Here is a 20,821-nt window from a genome sequence, read left to right on the forward strand (position 1 = left end):
CAGGAGGACATCCAACAACTCAGTCAATTAGTGTCCAGCCGAACAACTGCTTGGACTTCCTGGATAATGGCCAGAGGTGGACTGACACATTATTGACTTGCTCAATTTGTAAAGCTCTTTCTCTTGAATAAATCATCCAATTTTTCTGAAATTGTAATCATTTGTTTGTCCGTACATGTGCACCACATCTACCGATTTCCGTCCCATTCAGTTAATTTCTTTGTGGTGCGCCCTTTTTTGTCTTAGAGTGCATTTTAGAGTTGAGTTGTTTTGGGAGAGGAGACCAAACAGCGAGGTCATCGGTCTCATCGGATTAGGGAAGGATGGGAAAGGAAGTCGCCCGTGCCCTTTCGAAGGAACCATCCCGGCATTTGCCTGGAGGGATATAGGGAACTCACGAAAAACCTAAATCATGATGGCCGGTCGCGGGATTGAACAGTCGTCCTCCCGAATGCGAGTCCAGTGTGCTAACCACCGCGCCACCTCGCTCGGTGTATTTTAGAAAAATATAAGTTAAATTGTTCACTCCTCATTCTCAAACGTCACAAAGAACACTTATTGCGAACGAGTTAAGAAAAAACAGTCACTGATGAACCGATGTCACTGGAGTGAACGAGCCGTCCACATGTCTTCACATGAGTACATCAGACTACCGTCTCATGAACAGTGGTACTCGTGGAATTTGGTAGCCAAGCAGTCGTTCTTGTCATCAGTGGCTTGCCAGTAGCAGAGAAAGAACGAAAATCTAGTACTATAACCTCACATCGTATCATTCGGTCACTGTAGCGACAATGCAGTTTTCGTTTTATGTTAACATATGGCGACCACGCCTTATCGTATATTCGCACAGCACGCTATTTCTCAGGCCTGTCAGAGCTATTCCTGTCACAAAAGCCGACAGCAGTCGGGAGACCGGTGTGCTGACCACATGACCCTCCATATCCGCATCCAATGACGCCTGTCGCCGAAGGACGGCACGGCGATCGGTTGGTACCGTTGGGCCTTGCGACGCCTCTTTGGAAAGAGTCAGATTAATGATGTCAGCCTGAAAGTTGCCTGTCACAGCCACAACTTTCAAAAACTAGTTTCCTTCCGCGTATTCTAGATCGCAGGCACACTAGAAAGCAGTTTTTCTATGTAGCAACTGAACACTGAAACCATCACCCTCTTTACCTTATTAGGTACATCTCAGGTAAAACACTTTGGCGAGCATTCCGCTGGAAACTGGTAACGGTTTATACTTTTCATGCTACTCGAAAGATAAGTAAAAGACAGAGCGTCTTTCTGAAAGTTTACAGCAAAATATGCATTAGAGTCGGTACAGAACTTTGCAGCTAGTACATGGGCACATAGACTCGCTCTAATCATGAATAGGGTCACTGTTAGGCGGGGACAGAGGAGTGAGGTACTTAGACTATATGGGGCACCACATCAGTGGATTGGATGTATGTGGTGCTTGGAATTTAGCCAGTCGAGGATGACCATCAGATATCGAGCTGAAGATGAGTACACCTGAGAGAGTGCTGTAGATCACTGGGCAGCACATCGAAGACAGGTGCCAATTAAAAAAATTGGCTTGTGGACAATTGACAAAAAGAGTGGGACGAGAGTAGTAAGTGCCGCCGAGTCTCTTCATTTCTCTCCAATATCAGTGCGTTGTTACGGTTGAGGCATGTCAACCCCCGCCGAGGTATGGTTCATTTTGTAACTGCACGTGGTCCTTATCCCACGCACTTGCAGCACATGTCGGTTTCAGAAAGCAGTCGTTACACATGCGGGCAAATTATCTCCCCAGAACACTTCCTTTTGAAATGCATTAAAACAGGCACTTACATAATAACATAGAATACAAGACGGAAACAAAACTATACGATGTACTTAGGAACCCAGATACATGGACACAGATGCATGCAATCACCAAAAACATCTCGAAAGCAGAAAATGAAATATAAAAACAGACTCATCAGCACGGAAGGCGCAGAAGACGAAGACAGGCCGACATAGACTGCTCGAGTAGCTCCAGTACCGGCTATGATACGAGTGATAGTGACAACACTGACATACCACAAACGCACAAAACGAACGTAGCATAAAGCAAGTAAAACGTGCAACGATTGCAATTTATACCTTATTATCAATGAATCTAATTAAAAGTAGGTGTAATTAGAAGAGTCTGTGGATAGAAATTGTTCTAGAATCCGCGTTAAACATATATCAAACACTGTTAAGTAGTTACATAAATAAGCCAATAACTGTAAATGTAGTAATATGAATGTAATATAAAATTTATATAAAGTAAGCAGTGAAGGAAACAAAAATTTGGAGTAGGTATTAAAATCTATGGAGGAGAAATAAGAACTTTGGGGTCTTCCGACGACATTGTAATTCTGTCAGATACAGCAAAGAACGTGGAAGAGCAACTGAGCGGAATGGACAGTGTCTTGAAAGGAGGATGTAAGATGAACATCAATAAAAGCAAAACGAGGATAATGGAATGTAGTCTAATTAAATCAGATGATGCTGAGGGATTTAGATTAGGAAATGATGCACTTAAAGTAGTAGATTAATATTGCTATTTGGGGAGGGAAATAACTGATGATGGGCGAAGTAAAAAGGATATAAAATGTAGACTGACTATGGCAAGGAAAGCGTTTCTGAAGAAGACAAATTTGTTAACATGGAGTATAGGTTTAAGTGTCAGGAGGTGTTTCCTGAAAGTATTTGTATGGAGTGTAGCCATCTATGGAAGTGAAACAAGGATGATAAATAGTTTAGAGAAGAAGAGAATAGGAGCTTTCGAAATGTGGTGCTACAGAAGAATGCTGAAGATTAGATGGGTTGATCACGTAACTAATGAGGAGGTATTGAACAGAATTGGAGAGAAGAGGAATTTGTGGCACAACTTGACTAGGAGAAGGAATCGGTTGGTAGGACACATTCGGAGGCATCAAGGGATCACAAATTTAGTGTTGGAGGGAAGCGTAGAGGGTAAAAGTCGTAGAGGGAGACCAAGAGATGAATACATTAAACAGATGTAGGTTGTAGGTTGCAGTAGTTAGTCGGAGATGAAGAAACTTGCGCAGGATAGAGTAGCATAGAGAGCTGCATCTAAACAGTCTCTGGACTGAAGACCACAACAACAACATTATACGATTACGGTAATCTCAGAATCCTCGCAAAAGGGTAGAACTTTAGCGTGAAATAGCTATAATACCAACCCCCTAGAGTGAAGTGCCTAGTGCATATAAAAAAGTTGTGTTTGGAGGTGACGTTTGCTTATAGACAGTCGAGTCACATTAATGTGAGTCCTGCCTATGTTTGGAGTCAACGTGCAGTAACCACTAACAGACGGTAGATGACAGCACTAGCAGTGAAGGGTATATAAAGCGTGTCGGGGGCACACAGGAAACAGTATAGTCGTTGAAACTTCCTGGCAGATTAAAACTGTGTGCCGGACCGAGACTCGAACTCGAGACCTTTGCCTTTCGCGGGCCAGTGCTCTACCAACTCAGCTACCCAAGCACGACTCACGCCCCGTCCTCACAGCTTTAATTCCGCCAGGTTCGCAGGAGAACTTCTGTGAAGTTTGGAAGGTAGGAGACGAGGTATCAGCGTACACTTTGCTGTAGAGTGAAAATTTCACTCTAGAAACATCCCCCAGGCTGTGGCTAAGCCATGTCTCCACAATATCCTTTCTTCCAGGAGTGCTATTTCGTCTAGGAGAGCTTCTGTGAAGTTCGGAAGGTAAGAGACGAGGTATTGGCGGAATTAAAGCGGTGAGGACGGGCCGTGAGTCGTGCTTGGGTAGCTCAGTTGGTAGAGCACTTGCTCGCGAAAGGCAAAGGTCCCAAGTTCGAGTCTCAGTCCGGCACACAGTTTTAATCTGCCAGGAAGTTTCGTGTCAGCGCACACTGCGCAGTAGAGTGAAAATTTCATTCTAGTGTAGTCGTTGTCGGAATGCAGAAAGGAAGCGAGTTATCTGGCATCCAAAATGGCATAATCACTGTCTTTCGAACCACGGGTGCAAGCATTTTCGAAACGGTTAAGTTTGTAAACTGTTCGCGTGCCTCCCTGGTTAAAGTATACCGTGCATTTCAAAATGGCGCTATCCAAAACCGGCGCCAACGCAACTGTGTTGCACCCCGGGCCAAAGGTGACAGGGGTGAACGACGTCTGTGGAGATATGCACGGGAGAACAGACGTGCAGCTGTTGAGCAACTGCCTGGCCAGATGAACCAAGAGCCTACTAAAAGCGTCTCCTCATCAACCGGTCAGCGATTGTTGCTATGTATTTGCCTCCGCAGAATGCACTTGGTTCATGCACCTATGGTGACTGCGGTTCGTCGGAGACAGAGATTGGAATTTGCACGACAATATCGCAACTGTACATCCACTGAGTGGCGAGAGATAACTCACCTTTCTTTGCCCCATCGAACAGATAACCCTTGGCGAGTACGGCGTGAAACACCCTGCAACAATCGTCGAAACGGTCCCTCCCAGGGGTCATTCCCTGGGCGATTTCGTAATTATGTAAGACACAGTGGATCAACACAAGTGTCCATTATCCTTGGGAACCATGCCCACCCCTACATGCAGTTTGGTTTCCGTCGGCACGACGGAACCTACCAGCAGGACAATGCAACGTATCAAACAGGTTGCAGTGTATGTGCGTGGTTCGAATAGCTCCAGGGTAAGTTTACCTTACACTCCTGGCCACTATACTCCCCAGATATAAACCGAACATAAAACCTGTGTGACTATCTCGATTGGTCTGTTTGCGCCACGGATCCTCAACCGAGCAGCTGGCTACGACAGGGGAGTCAGCATGGCACCACATACCTGTCGGTACCTTCCGGAACCTCATTGACTCTCTCTCTGCACAGCTGTTGAAAAAGGTGGTTATCCATGCTTTTGCCAGGTGGTCATATTATACCGACTGGACAGTGTCAGTTAGTTGTCTGACTTAGCTGCGCTTTCCAACGATTTTCGTTACGACTGTAATGAGAGATAAAAAAAAAATAATTTCTACGACTGCAGTCCAATGCGTGCAGCCAAAGAGAGACAGTCCCATAGAGAGGCAACACCACGACCAGAGTGAAGCAAAGTAAACCACACTGTGCCATGTTAAGTGAAGGTAAAAGGAAGGGTTAAAATGTTCAAATGTGTGTGAAATCTTATGGGACTTAACTGCTAAGGTCATCAGTCGCTAAGCCTTCACACTACTTAACCTAAATTATCCTAAGGACAAACACACACGCCCATGCCCGTGGGAGGACTCGAACCTCCGCCGGGACCATCCGAAAGGAAGGGTCATGGACATGAAAGTGCATCAGGAAACTACGAAAATAAGACCGCTAACGTTCAGAATCGAAAGCCAGAAACTACACTGAAGCGCCAAGGAAGCTGGTACAGGCATGTGTATTCAAATAAAGAGAGATGAAAACAGTATACGGTACTGCGGTCGCCAACGCCTGTATATGACAACCAGTGTCTGGCGCAGTTGTTAGATCGGTTACTGCTGCCACAATGGCGGGTTGTCAAGATTTGAGTCTGAACGTGAAGCTATAGTCGGCGCACGAGCAGTGGGACACAGTATCTTCGAGGTAGCGGTAAAGTGGGGACTTTCCTGTACGACCATTCCATCAGTGAACCATGAATATCAGGAATCCGGTGAAACATCAAATATCCGACATCACTGCAGCCGGAAAAGGATCCTGCAAGAACGGGACCAACGACGACTGAAGAGAATCGTTCAGCGTGACAGAAGTGCAACCCTTCCGCAAATCTCTGCAGATTTCATTGCTGGGCCATCAACAAGTGTAGGCGTGCGAAGCACTCAACAAAACATCATCGATACGATACAGGCTTTCGTAGCCGGAGGCCTACTAGTCTACCCTCGATAACTGCACGAAACAAATCCTTAGGTCTTGCCTGGGCTCGTCAACACCGACATTAGACTGCGATGACTAGAAACAAGTTGCCTGGTTCGACGAGTCTCGTTTCAAATTGTATCAAGCTGACGAACATGTACGGGTATCTACATCTACATCTACATCTACATACATACACGGCAATCCACCATATGGTGCGTGGCGGAGGGTACCTCGTACCACAACTAGCATCTTCTCTCCCTGTTCCACTCCCAAACAGAACGAGGGAAAAATGACTGCCAAATGTCTCTGTACGAGCCCTAATCTCTCTTATCTTTGTGGTCTTTCCGCGAAATGTAAGTTGGCGGCAGTAAAATTGTACTGCAGTCAGCCTCAAATGCTGGTTCTCTAAATTTCCTCAGTAGCGATTCACGAAAAGAACGCCTCTTTTCCTCTCCCACCCGAGTTCCTGAAGCATTTCCGTAACACTCGCGTGATGATCAAATCTACCAGTAACAAATCTAGCAGCCCGCCTCTAAATTGCTTCTACGTCCTCCCTCAATCCGACCTGATAGGGATCCCAAACGCTCGAGCAGTACTCAAGAATAGGTCGTATTAGTGTTTTATAAGCGTCTCCTTTACAGATGAACCACATCTTCCCAAAATTCTACCAATGAACCGAAGACGACTATCCACCTTCCCCACAACTGCCATAACACGCTTGTCCCACTTCATATCACTCTACAATGTTACGCCCAAATATTTAATTGACGTGACTGTGTCAAGCGCTTCACTACTAATGGAGTATTCAAACATTACGGGATTCTTTTTCCTATTCATTTGCATTAATTTACACTTATCTATATTTAGAGTTAGCTGCCATTCTTTACACCAATCACAAATCCTGTCCAAGTCATCTTGTATCCTCCTACAGTCACTCAACGACGACACCTTCCCGTACACCACAGCATCATCAGCAAACAGCCGCACATTGCTATCCACCCTATCCAAAAGATCATTTATGAAGACAGAAACCAACAGCGGATCTACCACACTTCCCTGGGGCACTCCAGATGATACCCTCACCTCCGATGAACACTCGCCATCGAGGACAACGTACTGGGTTCTATTACTTAAGAAGTCTTCGAGCTACTCACATACTTGGGAACCAATCCCATATGCTCGTACCTTAGTTAGGATTCTGCAGTGGGGCACCGAGTCAAGGAATATGGCATCCGTCTGACACCCTTCATCCATGGTTCGCAAGATATCATGTGAAAAAAGGCCGAGTTGCGTTTCGCAGGAGCGATGCTTTCTAAAGCCGTGCTGATGCATGGACAGAAACTTCTCTGTCTCAAGGAAATTCATTATATTCGAGCTGAGAATATGTTCGAGAATCCTGCAACAAACCGATGTTAAGGATATTGGTCTGTAATTTTGAGGATCCGCCCTTCTACCCTTCTTATATACAGACGTCACCTGCGCTTTTTTCCAGTCGCTCGGGACTTTACGTTGGGCAAGAGATTCACGATAAATGCAAGCTAAGTAAGGAGCCAATGTAGTAGAGTACTCTCTGTAAAACCGAATTGGAATCCCATCAGGACCTGGCGATTTATTTATTTTCAACCCATTTAGCTGCTTCACAACCCCAAGGATGTCTATCACTATATCCTGCATACGGGAATCTGTACGAGACTCAAACGGCTGTATGTTTGTACGATCCTCCTGCGTGAAAGATTTCTCAAATGCTAAATTTAAAATTTCAGCTTTCGTTTTGCTGTTTTCCGTTGCCAGGCCAGACTGATCAGTGAGTGACTGGATGGAAGCCTTCAACCAGCTTACCGATCTTACGTAAGACCAGAATTTCCTTGGGTTTTCAGCAAGATCTTTTGCTAAGGTATGACGGTGGTAGTGATTGAATGCTTCGCGCATCGCTCTTTTTTTGCAGCACGAATCTCTACTAACTTTTGCCTGTCCTCATTCTCCCGATCTTTCTTGTACCGCGAGTGCAACTGTGTTTGCTTCCTGAGCATTCTCCGAATTGCGCTGTTAAACCACGGTGGGTCTTTTCCGTCCGTAACCCACTTTCTCGGCACATACTTGTCCAATGCGTGATTTACAATTTGTTTAAAACTTGCCCATAATTCCTCCACGTCCATCGTACCGGAAGTTAATGAAGTCTATTCATTTACTAAGTAGGATGCTAAAAACTGCTTATCTGCTCTTTCTAGTAAGAATACTCTCCTAGCCTTCTTGACCGACTTTTTAACTTTCGTAACCATAGTCGTAATGACAACATCATGATCACTAATTCCTGTCTCAACACACACCGTCGATGAGGTCTGGTCTGTTCATGGCTACCAGATCTAAAATATTTCCATTACGCGTTGGCGTTCGATTTAGCTTCTCAAGACAGCTTTTCGGATAATGTGTTCAAAAGTAATTCACACGACGGCTTGTCTGTACCATCTGTAATGAATCCATAGAAATCCCAGTCTATACTAGGTAGGTTGAAGTCGCCTCCTACTAATATAGCATGATCTGGTTACTTTTGCGATACAGAACGTAGACTCCCTTTGAATGATTATAGAACTGTCACGGTGGAACCTGGTGGCCGGTAATAACACCCCACAATTAACTTTATTTCCCCTAGCCCTGTTAAACGTGTCCAGATAACTTCACAAACACACTCTACGTCGACCTCAGTAGACACAATATTTTTGCCAACTGCAATGAATACACCACCTCCTACGGCGTCTAATCTGTCTTTCCGATACACGTTCCACCCCTCACTAAATATTTCAGTACTTACTATCTCAGGGTTCAGCCAGGTCTCAGTCCCGAGAATAATTTGCGCGACACACGCTTCCTGGAGAGCAATAAATTCAAGAACTCTATCCCGAACACTCTGGAGACAACCTCATGAATCCATGGATCCTGCATGTCAGCAGGGGACGTTCGAGCTTGTGGAGGCTCTGTTATGGTGTGGTGGATGTGCAGTTGGAGTGGTATGAGACCCCTGATAGGTCTAGATACGACTCTGACAGGTGACACGTACGTCAGGGCTCTGTCTGATCACCTGCATCCATTCATGTCTATCGTGCATTCCGACGAACTTGGGCAATTACAGCAGGACAATGCGACACCCCACACGTCCAGATTTGCTACAGAGTTGCTCCAGGAACACTCTTCTTAGTTTAAGCACATCCGCTGGCCACCAAACTCCCAAGACATGAACATTATTGAGCATATCTCTGATGCTTTAGAACGTGCTTTTTAGAAGAGATCTCCATCCCCTCGTCGTCTTACTGATCTATGGACAGCTCTGCAGGATTCATGGTGTCAATTCCCTCCAGCACTACTTCAGACATTAGTCGAGTCCATGCCACGTCGTGTTGCGGCGCTTCTGCGTGCTCGCGCGGCCCCTACATGGTATTACGCTGGTGTACGAGTTTCTTTGGCTCGCTCGTTGTGTATTATCTGTGAGTACATCGCCAATACACTTTATATACACCATATCTCGACGGTCAGGATCTTTTATACAAATATCATAACCAGTGACGATCAGCAGCAGAGAATTTACAGTTAGAAGACACAGCCTGCAAAATTTAGTTTAGGATCTTAGTGTGTTTTAATACTCTCTACTGAATACCAAACTTTCGAAGAGTGACAAATGGTTCAAAGACGAACGTTCTACATAATGTTTTCATCAATTTAGGTTGTTTGTATCATTCATTTTACGTTGTACAGTGCCGTGTAAACCCACGGTAAAATAATAAATTCACATATTTACGTAAAGCTAAACACGTGAATCGTCTTTGTATGCTTTTGTATAAGAGAAATGTACAACACCTGTAACAGATGATATTTTTAAACAGTACTCACTTGAAATGAGAAATACACGTAGTTTCGTTGCTTCTCTGGTGGCACTTATACGCTGCACAAGCGGTAGGTGTGATTTCGAAATAAAATTCGGCATTTATTTATCCTGCAAGTTTGCACAAGCACTTCCTGTTTTGAAATCAACCGCAGAATGCCTACGCAAAACAAGGCGGCTAGTAGTACATCGTGATACTGCTTGGAGCGCTGGGTAATGGACACAGCCCTGCTACGTATATTCTCTCTCTCTCTGGGTCCAGTTGTAGCCCCTACAATCCCTCAAGTGGTTTGCTGTGAACAGCGGACACTGCAAAGCACTGTGGTGGAAACCGATGTGCCGTTGGTTTTAACACATCTGCCTTTGCGTTTTGTGACAAATATAACGTCTCATTTAAGTGTGTAACTGCAAGACAGAAATTTAATTCATAAGAAAACGGTAACCAATCACTGTTTACCGATTTTTTTATGTGCCTAGCAGTAATTTGCCACAACAGTTTGTTCCCAAACGTTAGCATGAATGTGAACTGTAGCATTTGATCGTTTTGTGCTCCAAATTTTTGGACTAAACTGTATTTATTATAGAGCCTGAAGGTTATCAGTAGTGTCAAACACAGCAGCTACTAGATTGAGATTTTCACTCTGCAGCGGAGTGTGCGCTGATATGAAACTTCCTGGCAGATTAAAACTGTGTGCCCGACCGAGACTCGAACTCGGGACCTTTGACTTTCGCGGGCAAGTGCTCTACCATCTGAGCTACCGAAGCACGACTCACGCCCGGTACTCACAGTTTTACTTCCGCCAGTACCTCGTCTCCTACCTTCCAAACTTTACAGAAGCTCTCCTGCGAACCTTGAGGTACTGGCGGAAGTAAAGCTGTGAGTACCGGGCGTGAGTCGTGCTTCGGTAGCTCAGATGGTAGAGCACTTGCCCGCGAAAGGCAAAGGTCCCGAGTTCGAGTCTCGGTCGGGCACACAGTTTTAATCTGCCAGGAAGTTTCACAGCAGCTACTGTTAAAAAAGAATGTAAGTTCCGTGATGTATCCCTTCTGAAAAAGTAAGTGCTATGACTGAAATTCCATATTATGAAACAAATAAACATATTATGAAACGTCCCCATCGAAAAATTATACATGACTGTGCTTAAACTGACACACAATATTTTTAGCGCAACGAAATCTGACTTTCAAAAATCCCTACAAAAGAATGGCCCGGACTAACATTAACCTATACCTTTCACAAATCACTTACCTCACAAAAATCTTCGTTACTCAAGCTACTGCAATACAGCGAGCGCCACTACTGCCAGCTAAATAAAAGATTCAAACTACTGAAGGCACTAACTACTGATAGGCATAGTTAGCAAATGAAAGATTTTGATAGAGAACAAACAATGTATTTACCTTAATAGTGTTCAAAAGTCATTATATATATATATATATATATATATATATATATATATATATATATATATATATATACCAGTTCATGATATCCAGTCTTAAAAATTTACTGTCTCTGTTGGACACATGTCCAGATCGTCCGCTTTCACAATTCTGCCATGTCTCTCCCCACATCCACCACTGCTGGCGGCTCACCTCCAACTGCGCAACGCTACGCGCTGTTAACATCCAGCTGCCCAACACTACAATGGTGAGTATTACAACAATGCCAACCAGCCACAGACTGCACACAGCACAGCCAGTGATTTTCATACAAAGCGCTACGTGGCGGCGGCGGCACCAATATAAGAACCTAAACAGCCTACTTGCAATATTCACGTATCCGTGAAAGGTAATATTGGTTTCTTTTCCGAATTTATTCGTGTAATTAAGCGCTGCACAACTGTTCACCATTCTTCTTTACGTACAGTAGAAAGTGTAGGTAGTACAGTTACGACTTAACAAATACTGTGTGTATGTACCAACAAATATAAAATGGTCGATCTGCGTCTTTACAAGCCACAATACACTTCATCGTTCCAGACTCTTACCACCACACTGACATCCAATCGGAAGTTCAAGATACCCGTGCCTGCAGCGCCCTTGGCTGGTCAACTTATATTTAATAGGCCTTTTGTCCAGCCTATGCCACAACTACGACTTCTGGATGTGTGCCGGCCGTTTCCTCGACCAGTGGCAGAATCCACCGCCTGTTTACCCTTTGCGCGTTTCCTGTTGAGGCAACCGCTACGCGCGTGTAACCCATTTGTCTGCGGATGCAAATGAACGTCATAATGAGCTGTGGGACCTAGAAATGAAACGTTTTCAAAGTTCACGCTGCTTGCAGCTTCCGTGTCCCACTGCTACAAATTTCCTTATTTGCTCAGACGCATGTGTCGTATTACGCACGTTCATCCCTTTGGCAACCGATATTTTACATCGCCCCTAAATATAGATTTCCACGTCAGAGTTCACTGCATAAATCCCTGACGCTACAGTGGCGGAGCGAGAAGACTGTGTTTGTTGGTGTCCTTGGGAATGCGACACGCCTAGTTGGGAAGAGAACAAGACGAATACTCGCCAGGGGATGGCTTGGTGATGGTACTTGCTACCGAATCGGCCAAAAGACAATCAAAAATCAGGACCGTTCAATAAAGAAAATAATTTTTTCTAGTTATGTTGGCAACCGTTCCAAATGACAGTATGTCAGGAAGATGGAATTAATTTTTTCTTTTTCTTTTCATATTGACCAACTAGGACCACGTAACGACTTCACTTCCTCTTCTTTCCTTGTTGTTTATTTTTCAAGTATTCCACCTTGTCCCCCCTGTCCATGTTGTTCCAGATTTCTTATTTCTTCTGCAGTGGAAGCCTTCTAAATGTAATATTTTATTCTTAAAATGATTTCTGTTTGTCATTTGCGATTCTTTAATGTTGTTTGTTTCTACTTCTTGCCTTATTTCAGTAATCCATGCTATTGTCGATTTCTTCTTCCATAAGTACAGAAACATTTGTTGTGGGAGCCTGTTCACTTTCATTCGGTAGAGGCGTCCAATAAAGATTAATCTTCTTTCAGCCATTACTTCTGACATTTTCTGGTTATTTTTGTAGATCACCTCATTATTTTTCACTTTCTAGCCATCTGCAAAAAATGTTGCACCCATTATTTTACTAATAATCCGCTTTCAAGTACCCCAATTCTGTTCATCTTTAGGCACCCATATCCAAACAAACATTCCGCTCGTACCTCTGTGGTATAGCGCTTTAGTCTTTTTTAACGGATACGCATTTATTGTTATAAATATTCTTTGTCAATCAATTTTGTTAGCTCTTACATCTACTGCAAATTTTTCTAGTCCATTCTGTTGTATAGTTTCTCCAAATCATTTCAATTTACCTACTCCCTTCTTCTTACCTTTAAGTGTTTCTATGAAATTTTGTGCATTTTTTATGTCACCAATTTTCTTTATTAAGTTGAAATTTTCAAGCCAGTTTTATTTGCTTTTTCTTACCGAAGATTTATTTGAATAACTGCGCCTGTCAAAGTTTCTGTAAGTTTTGCAAAATTGTATGCAAGAGCCAGTTACATTACCTTAACTCCATTTGTTTTCGTTCCTAGAATTATTGGTTCAATTTTGTGGATTTTTAGCTCCAAATTTTAGTACCTTACAATTTTTTCTAGAACGGATTTAGACGGTAGTGTGATAAACTGTTTCCTTGTCTGACACCAGCTGTTGTATTGTTAAAAATATACTTATACTTAGTTTTACTGATACACTTCAAAATAGTGGGGAGGGGGAAGTGTTTGAATAGGTTTTAGAGAGGTGTCAGGCGTGGCTTCAGAGTGAACTGGCGCTGTGGTTGGTCGCATTGTCTACAATACCTTTAATTTTCGTGAACTCCATCTGAATGTAGTTTGGAAGCTGCGTATAAACATCTCCGATGTCAGTTGTTATTGTGAGCGTCTTTTGTGATTTGTTTACGAAATAAATAGTGTTTCGAGTGGTCTTGTGTGTGAAATCTAATGGGACTGAACTTCTAAGGTCATCAGTCCCTAAGCTTACACACTACTTGTCCTTATCCTAAGGACAAACACACGCACACCCATGCCCGAGGCAGGACTCGAACCTCCGCCGGGACCAGCCGCACGAGTAGTCTTAATATAATTAATGTGCAGCTACTCGCGGACGTCCAGTGCGGGCTGTAATTATCGTATGGCAGCGAAACTTAGCAGATATGCTAATGTGCGACCGATTTATGACGGAAAAAATTAATTCCAATTTTAGCCAGCAGTTGTAAATCTGGCGCTGTACACTGATTATAAGACGGTATGACATACACGCTGTCATCTGACAAGCCGTGACGTGACTATAGAGAAGAGACACCGTGCGCTGACTGATAGACAATCACTGACTGAAAGATCTGAGAAGAGGCCCCGTGTCATTAAATGGGTTAAAGAAGACGATGATGAAATTCGAAACCACGGGTGAGCTTGGTGTGACACGCGGGAGAGGAAGACGTCCTATACCGGTGGAAGTTACTGAAGAGGTTGCTGTTGCTGTAACTGACCATGCAGCACGTGCCCCGGGTAGTGTTGATGTTCGTGCAGCGTCACGAAAATTGATGTCCATCCCATGGCCAACAGCACAGAAAGTTTTGCGGTCTATTTTACACTGGTACCCATTCAAGATCCAGTTGGTGCAGCAACTGAAACCTCATGATCCGTAGCAACGTTCTGAATTTGCCCTCGGTTTCTGGCACAGATCTAAGTTGATGGCATGTGGCCGGGCAATGTTCTATGGACAGACGAGGCACATTTTAGACTACGGGGTGCAGTGAATACGCAGAACTGTCAAATTTTGGGGTGGAGTTAAACTGTGTGTTGTGCACGTGGTACTGCTGATACTAATTATTTACATAATAAGCCAAAAACAGAAGGGAAAGACGTCTAGGAAGATCATCTTCGGTTCAGGAGGAAAGTAACACGCGAGGCAGTACTAACGCTACTTCCTGACAAATTCAAAATGGTTCAAATGGCTCTGAGCACTATGGGACTTAACATCTATGGTCATCAGTCCCCTAGAACTTAGAACTACTTAAACCTAACTAACGTAAGGCCATCACACACATCCATGCCCGAGGCAGGATTCGAACCTGCGACCGTAGCAGTCGCGCAGCTCCGGACTGAGCGCCTAGAACCGCTAGACCACCGCGGCCGGCTCCTGACAAATTAAAACCGTTTGCCGGACCAAGACTCGAACTCGGGACCTTTGCTTTTCGCAAGTGCTCTACCGCCTTTTTTTTCGGGTTTTTTTTTTTTTTTTTTTTATTCTTCGTTGATCACATTTTTTCCTACATTCTTCGTTGTATTTGTTCGGGGCGGACGTCCCATGACATCTGTTCAGGTTGTTCGTTGACCCGTTCACTCAGTGTTTCTATTACAGAGGTTAGCTAATCCTCTGACCGAACACGCTGAGCTACCGCGCCGGCGCCTGAGCTACCCAAGCACGACTCAGGCTTCCTCCTCACAGCCTTACTTCTGCCAGTACCTCGTCTCCTGTCTTCCAAACGGCAGAGCACTTGCTCGCGAAAAGGCAAAGGTTCCAGGTACGAGTCTCGGTCCCCACACAGTTTTAATCTGTCAGGAAGTTTCATATCAGCGCACAAACCGCTACAGATTGAAAGTCTTATTATGACTACAAAATATAGTAGGAAATAGACGAAGGGAGACAAACCAACATTTTTAGCATTGTACGTGTAGGATAAGAGTTTGAAAATGTTGACCATTAGAAATTATGAAGGTAGCACGGATAAAATACGGAAAGCGGAACGTAATCTAGAAGCCGTACAGAAACCAGACAGCAGTTACAAGTGTAGGAGGTTCAAATGGTTCAAATGGCTCTGAGCACTATGCGACTTAACTTATGAGGTCATTAGTCGCCTAGAACTTAGAACTAATTAAACCTAACTAACCTAAGGACGTCACACACATCCATGCCCGAGGCAGGATTCGAACCTGCGACCGTAGCGGTCGCTCGGCAAGTGTAGGAGGACATGAGAGGGAAGCAGTAGTTAGGAAGGGTAGTGCAAATAAGAACCACAAGAGCAAGCATTGACACCTGTCTTAAGGAACACAAGACCAGTTGTCGCCTAGGAAGACAGATAAATCAGCGGTACCAGATCACGCATAAGAACGGGGAAACCACGAACTCCCCTTCTCTGTAGTTTTAGTAAAATCTAATAACTGCTACATATCGATGCACAGAGACACCATAGAAATATAAAAGCACAGAAAAATTTCGAAACAGAAACGAAAAAGGTTTGATATTAGAGAAATGTGGGCCTTAGTGCTAAATAAAACAAACAGCACCATCTCTTCCTCTCTACAAGTTCCGTAGCTTTGAACATAGCTGCTAAGGTTCAGTGACCGTGGCAGAATTATATTAGAACACATAAGCCCTCGGTCACAAATATTAAGTGAAAGTTGACCAGGTTTCGACGCTACTATGAGCGTCGTCTTCAGAAGACGACGCCCATAGTAGCGTCGAAACCTGGTCAATTTTCACTTAAAATTTGTAACCGAGGGCTTATTTGTTCTAATATAAGTTCCACAGCGTACGTCAGCGCGACACCGCTATCTTAGGCACCAGTCTGATGAAGTCACGAATCTACCTTTGTGTGAACTGTATGAAATAACAATCGTCCTAACTTCTGAAAGTTTTGCATTAGGACGTTCAAACTGCACGGTTGGCCGTGGGGCATGATGGGAATTAGTATGGTTCGGTTTAGCGACGAAGTCCGCTTTCATTTGGATGGATTCGTCAATAAGAAAAACTGGAACATTTGGGGGACTGAGAATCTGCACTTCGCGATCGAGAAGTTTCTTCATCCTCAACGGGTGACGGTGTGGTGTGCAATGTCCAGTCACGGAATAATCGGTGCGATATTCCATGATGGTACAGTGACTGCCGAACGGCACTTGAAGATTTTGGAAAATGATTTCATCGCCATTATCCAAAGTGACCCTGATTTCGACAAGATGTGGTTCATGCAAGACGGAGCTGGATCCCGTCCTGGAGGAGCACATTGGGGACAGCACGCTGCCTCTATTGCACCCAGAGGCCACTGCCACAGGCCTCGATTGGCCGCCATATTTTCCGGATCTGAACACGTGCGACCCCTTTTTGTGGGGCTATATTAACACTTTGCCGTCCTCACGTCTCGTAAAAATTTATTCGCTTGGCGCCGGCAGCACTAAGTCAGATTACTTGGCTTGTCGCCGGACGCTTGTCACCTATCCGTTGATGACAAGCTTCAAACACATTGACTTTTGCGCGCTTTAATGTTCAGGAAATCCTCTATTTTGCCGTATCGTTCCACAAACTCGAATTTTCTTTTCAAGCAACTTCTCTACAAATTCTACACTGTTATGATAATTATCCACGCAGAGCTGATGCCACTTTCCATCAGAAGGTGTCAACAGTTCCGTCACTGTTTTTGTTAAAGGCTGTCCAGCACCGTAATATATCTTGAATGAGAAAATGTATCCCGTACTCAAATCACACAGCATCCGAATGAGTATGCCGTATTTCGTAATTTTCGACGTATTTTAAACTTCTAAATTTAACCTTCCACGCCACGGTTTCATTCCTTCATGAATTGAAATGTTTTGACTTAGATTAAACGTTTCCTTAAACTTTGTGGAAAAATAATCAATTACGAATTGCACTTTTACAAGCCGGTCGGCATTATCCAGTTTACTGTTGCTGTCGGAAAAATGTATAAATGATACTATTTGTCTGAATCGGTTGCGGGACATCGCTTTCCGAAATATCGGTGTGTCTATCAACGGATTCGTTGACCAATAATCAGCGATCCTTGCTTTTTTTCTAAGTTTTCTATGTTCGGGTCCCGTAACGTCGACAGATTTGGCATTTTTTAAATCTAGTTTCCTTCTATTGCAATTTTGACTGTAGTAATTGTTGGTTTCGTTGCTAATACATTCAAATAGATCGTTCCAAATACATAATTGTGCGATATTCTCCACGCTCTGTGTATCTTTGGGAAATATGTTTGGGCCCGCAGATCCTTCCAATTTGTTATTGGTCCTCGGTAAATCAGAGTCTGACCACTGTGCACTGTCTTCTTCGTCTGGCAACGGTAGCGTTCGCCGAATTCTTCTTGGACGTATTTCACTATCTTCCGACGATTCTGCTTCGCTTTCATTTTTTCGATATCCAATGTCTTCTTCCCAATCGGCCAAGTCGTCCAGAACGTCAGACATGACGTCCGCGCATTCATCGTAAATAGTCCTATTGTCTGTTTCGTCCGCCATGATGAAAGGGCACAAGTGCACTACTGGCCATTAAAATTGCTACACCACGAAGTTGACGTGCTACAGACGCGAAATTTAACCGCCTGCGATGGTGTACTCAACGACGAACCTGGGTGCACGAATGGCAAAACGTCATCTTTTCGGATGCATCCAGTCGATGGTCGCATCCGTGTTTGGCGACATTGCGGTGAACGCAAATTGGAAGCGTGTATTTGTCATCGCCATACTGGCGTATCACCCGGCGTGATGATATGGGGTGCCATTGGTTACACGTCTCTGTCATCTCTTGTTCGTATGGACGGCACTTTGAACAGTTGACGTTACATTCAGATGTGTTACGACCCGTGGCTCTACCCTTCATTCGATCCCTGCGAAACCCTACATTTCAGCAGGATAATGCACGATCGCATGTTGCAGGTCCTGTACGGGCGTTTCTAGATACAGAAAATGTTCGAGTGCTGCCCTGGCCAGCACATTCTCCAGATCTCTCACCAATTGAAAACGTCTGGCCTATGGTGGCCGAGCAACTGGCTCGTCACAATACGCCAGTCACTACTCTTGATGAGCCGTGGTATCGTGTTGAAGCTGCATGGGCAGCTGTACCTGTACACGCCATCCAAGCTCTGTTTGACTCAATGCCCAGGCGTATCAAGGCCGTTATTACGGCCAGAGGTGGTTGTTCTGGGTACTGATTTCTCAGGACTTATGCACCCAAATTGCGTGAAAATGTAATCACATGTCAGTTGTAGTATAATATATTTGTCCAATGAATACCTGTTTATCATCTGCATTTCTTCTTGGTGTAGCAATTTTAATGGCCAGTAGTGTACTTGTAAAAACAAAACACTTGTTGACGTGTGTAACTTATTGTTACCTAAACAAAACACCAACAGAATGCAAAAGATACTAACGTGCTGTCGCCGGCCACTGAGTGATACTATGCAGACGACAACATTGTGGTGTCGCCGGCCGTTGATCGCTATTTCGCACACGACACCACTGTGGTGTCACCGGACGGCATAGTCTTAATGAAAAGTGGAGAGCAATAACGCCAAAACCATTGCTGAGCTGAAAACAGCCGTTAAGGTGGTCGTTGACAGCATCGATGATCCGACACTCCAGCGGAACATGCAGAATTTCGCTATTCTTCTGCGCCACATCCTAGCCAATGACGGCAGGTACATCGGTCATGTCATAACCTATATCGCAATATGTTGAATAGAGAGACTGCATGCCGTAGTGTGTAACAAATTTACGTTTCTTTCATAGTTATTGAATAATTGTCACCCTGTACGTAAAAACAGTTCGGCTTGCAGAGCTTTTTTGAGGTTTTAATTGCTTTCTGAGTCGTTCAAGTCTGTAATGATGTCTCCAGCATTGGAAAGCGAAACGTCAGGTGGAGAAGAATGCCTTGTACCACGGCCTAATACCAATTTTACAAATATCGCACATATAGGCCGTGAAAGCGTGCATTCTGTGGTTAAACTCTGATAAGTTCTGTCCGTCAAATTTGTGTTTAAATGGTACAAGAATAAAGCAGTCATCATGCTGCAACGAGACGACACAGCTTCAAACATGCGTACTACATTAGACCCCTACGAAAAGAATGAAGCATTAATTTTATAGGCTTGCAGTAGTTTGTCTCAAGAAGTGGAGTCAATGCACTTTATGCTGTAAATAAATGTTTTCAGAGACATAATGACAGAGTAGTATTGCCAGACAAAAGTACCGGCAATGTTTGCTGTGCTATGCAGCCGTCCACTTGCTGGGGTGCTGGAGAGGTCACAACTGTTGCCTAAGGGACTGATGACCTCAGATGTTAAGTCCCATAGTGCTCAGAGCCATTACTGTTGCCTCCCCTTCCCTCGCGCCGGCCGGTGTGACCGAGCGGTTCTAGGCGCTTGAGTCCGGAACCGCGCGACTGCTACGGTCGCGGTTTCGAATCCTGCCTCGGGTATGGATGTGTGTGATGTCCTTAGGTTAGTCAGGTTGAAGTAGTTATAAGTTCTAGGGGACTGATGACCTCAGATGTTAAGTCCCATAGTGCTCCGAGTCGTTTGAACTGTTTGAATCTTCCGTCGCCTGTTTCTCGTGCTTGAAAAAAAGTACGCCGGTGCAGCCATTGTGGCTGGCTACGTCTTGAGTCCACTTTTCACTCTTAAGCACTGTACAGGTAACGGTTGACACACTACGGAGACGCGTGCCTTGCACAACACTACTTATAATCGGCGCGGCACTTAAGGAGATAAAGTTTGACATACTCAGTCGCACTGCCTTATCGTACTGCTGCAAAGTGATACGAACTCGGTCAAGTTTTCCTGGTCGCGGCTACCGTCACAGTCACCTGTTACGGAAATCACTGCGGCTCGCTGCGGTATCTGGAAATCCAAATTAGGCGAACACACAGAGTAACCCAAGTCCCGTCACTAAACTGCTGACTTTGATCCGTTTTAGTGATCTAGTGCGAGGACAATCCTACTTTGTTTTTCACAATGGTAGATCGAATTTTGCTTCAGTATTCTTGTCTGCACAAGGTGCTGTAATCCAGCTTTCAATTTCACCGATATAATCGGCAGATCCGTGTAAATAATATCCTTTCGTTGCTTGCCTGTTTTATATGCGGTTGGTAAGCAGGAAGAAAAATCGTTGGTACCCCCTCTGTATGAGCCCCAATTTCTCTGGTTGTACCTCCGCTGTCACTTCGCCACATGCACATAGAGTAAGTCGCGAGATCATTACTTATTTTTAGAAATCAGACTCTTAAAACTTTATGATTAATGCTCTCCGCAATGTAGTACA

At 44.3% G+C, this 20,821-nt stretch overlaps 1 protein-coding gene across 1 annotated transcript in view; it reads right to left on the reverse strand.

Annotated features, from left to right (window-relative positions):
- Positions 1 to 20,821, reverse strand: part of LOC126253337 (proton-coupled amino acid transporter-like protein pathetic) — a 154,277-nt gene that overhangs the window by 113,383 nt on the left and 20,073 nt on the right. The window lies entirely within an intron of this gene.

This window comes from Schistocerca nitens, chromosome 4 (assembly GCF_023898315.1).
Source record: "Schistocerca nitens isolate TAMUIC-IGC-003100 chromosome 4, iqSchNite1.1, whole genome shotgun sequence".
In the NCBI taxonomy this organism is placed as follows: Eukaryota; Metazoa; Arthropoda; class Insecta; order Orthoptera; family Acrididae; genus Schistocerca; species Schistocerca nitens.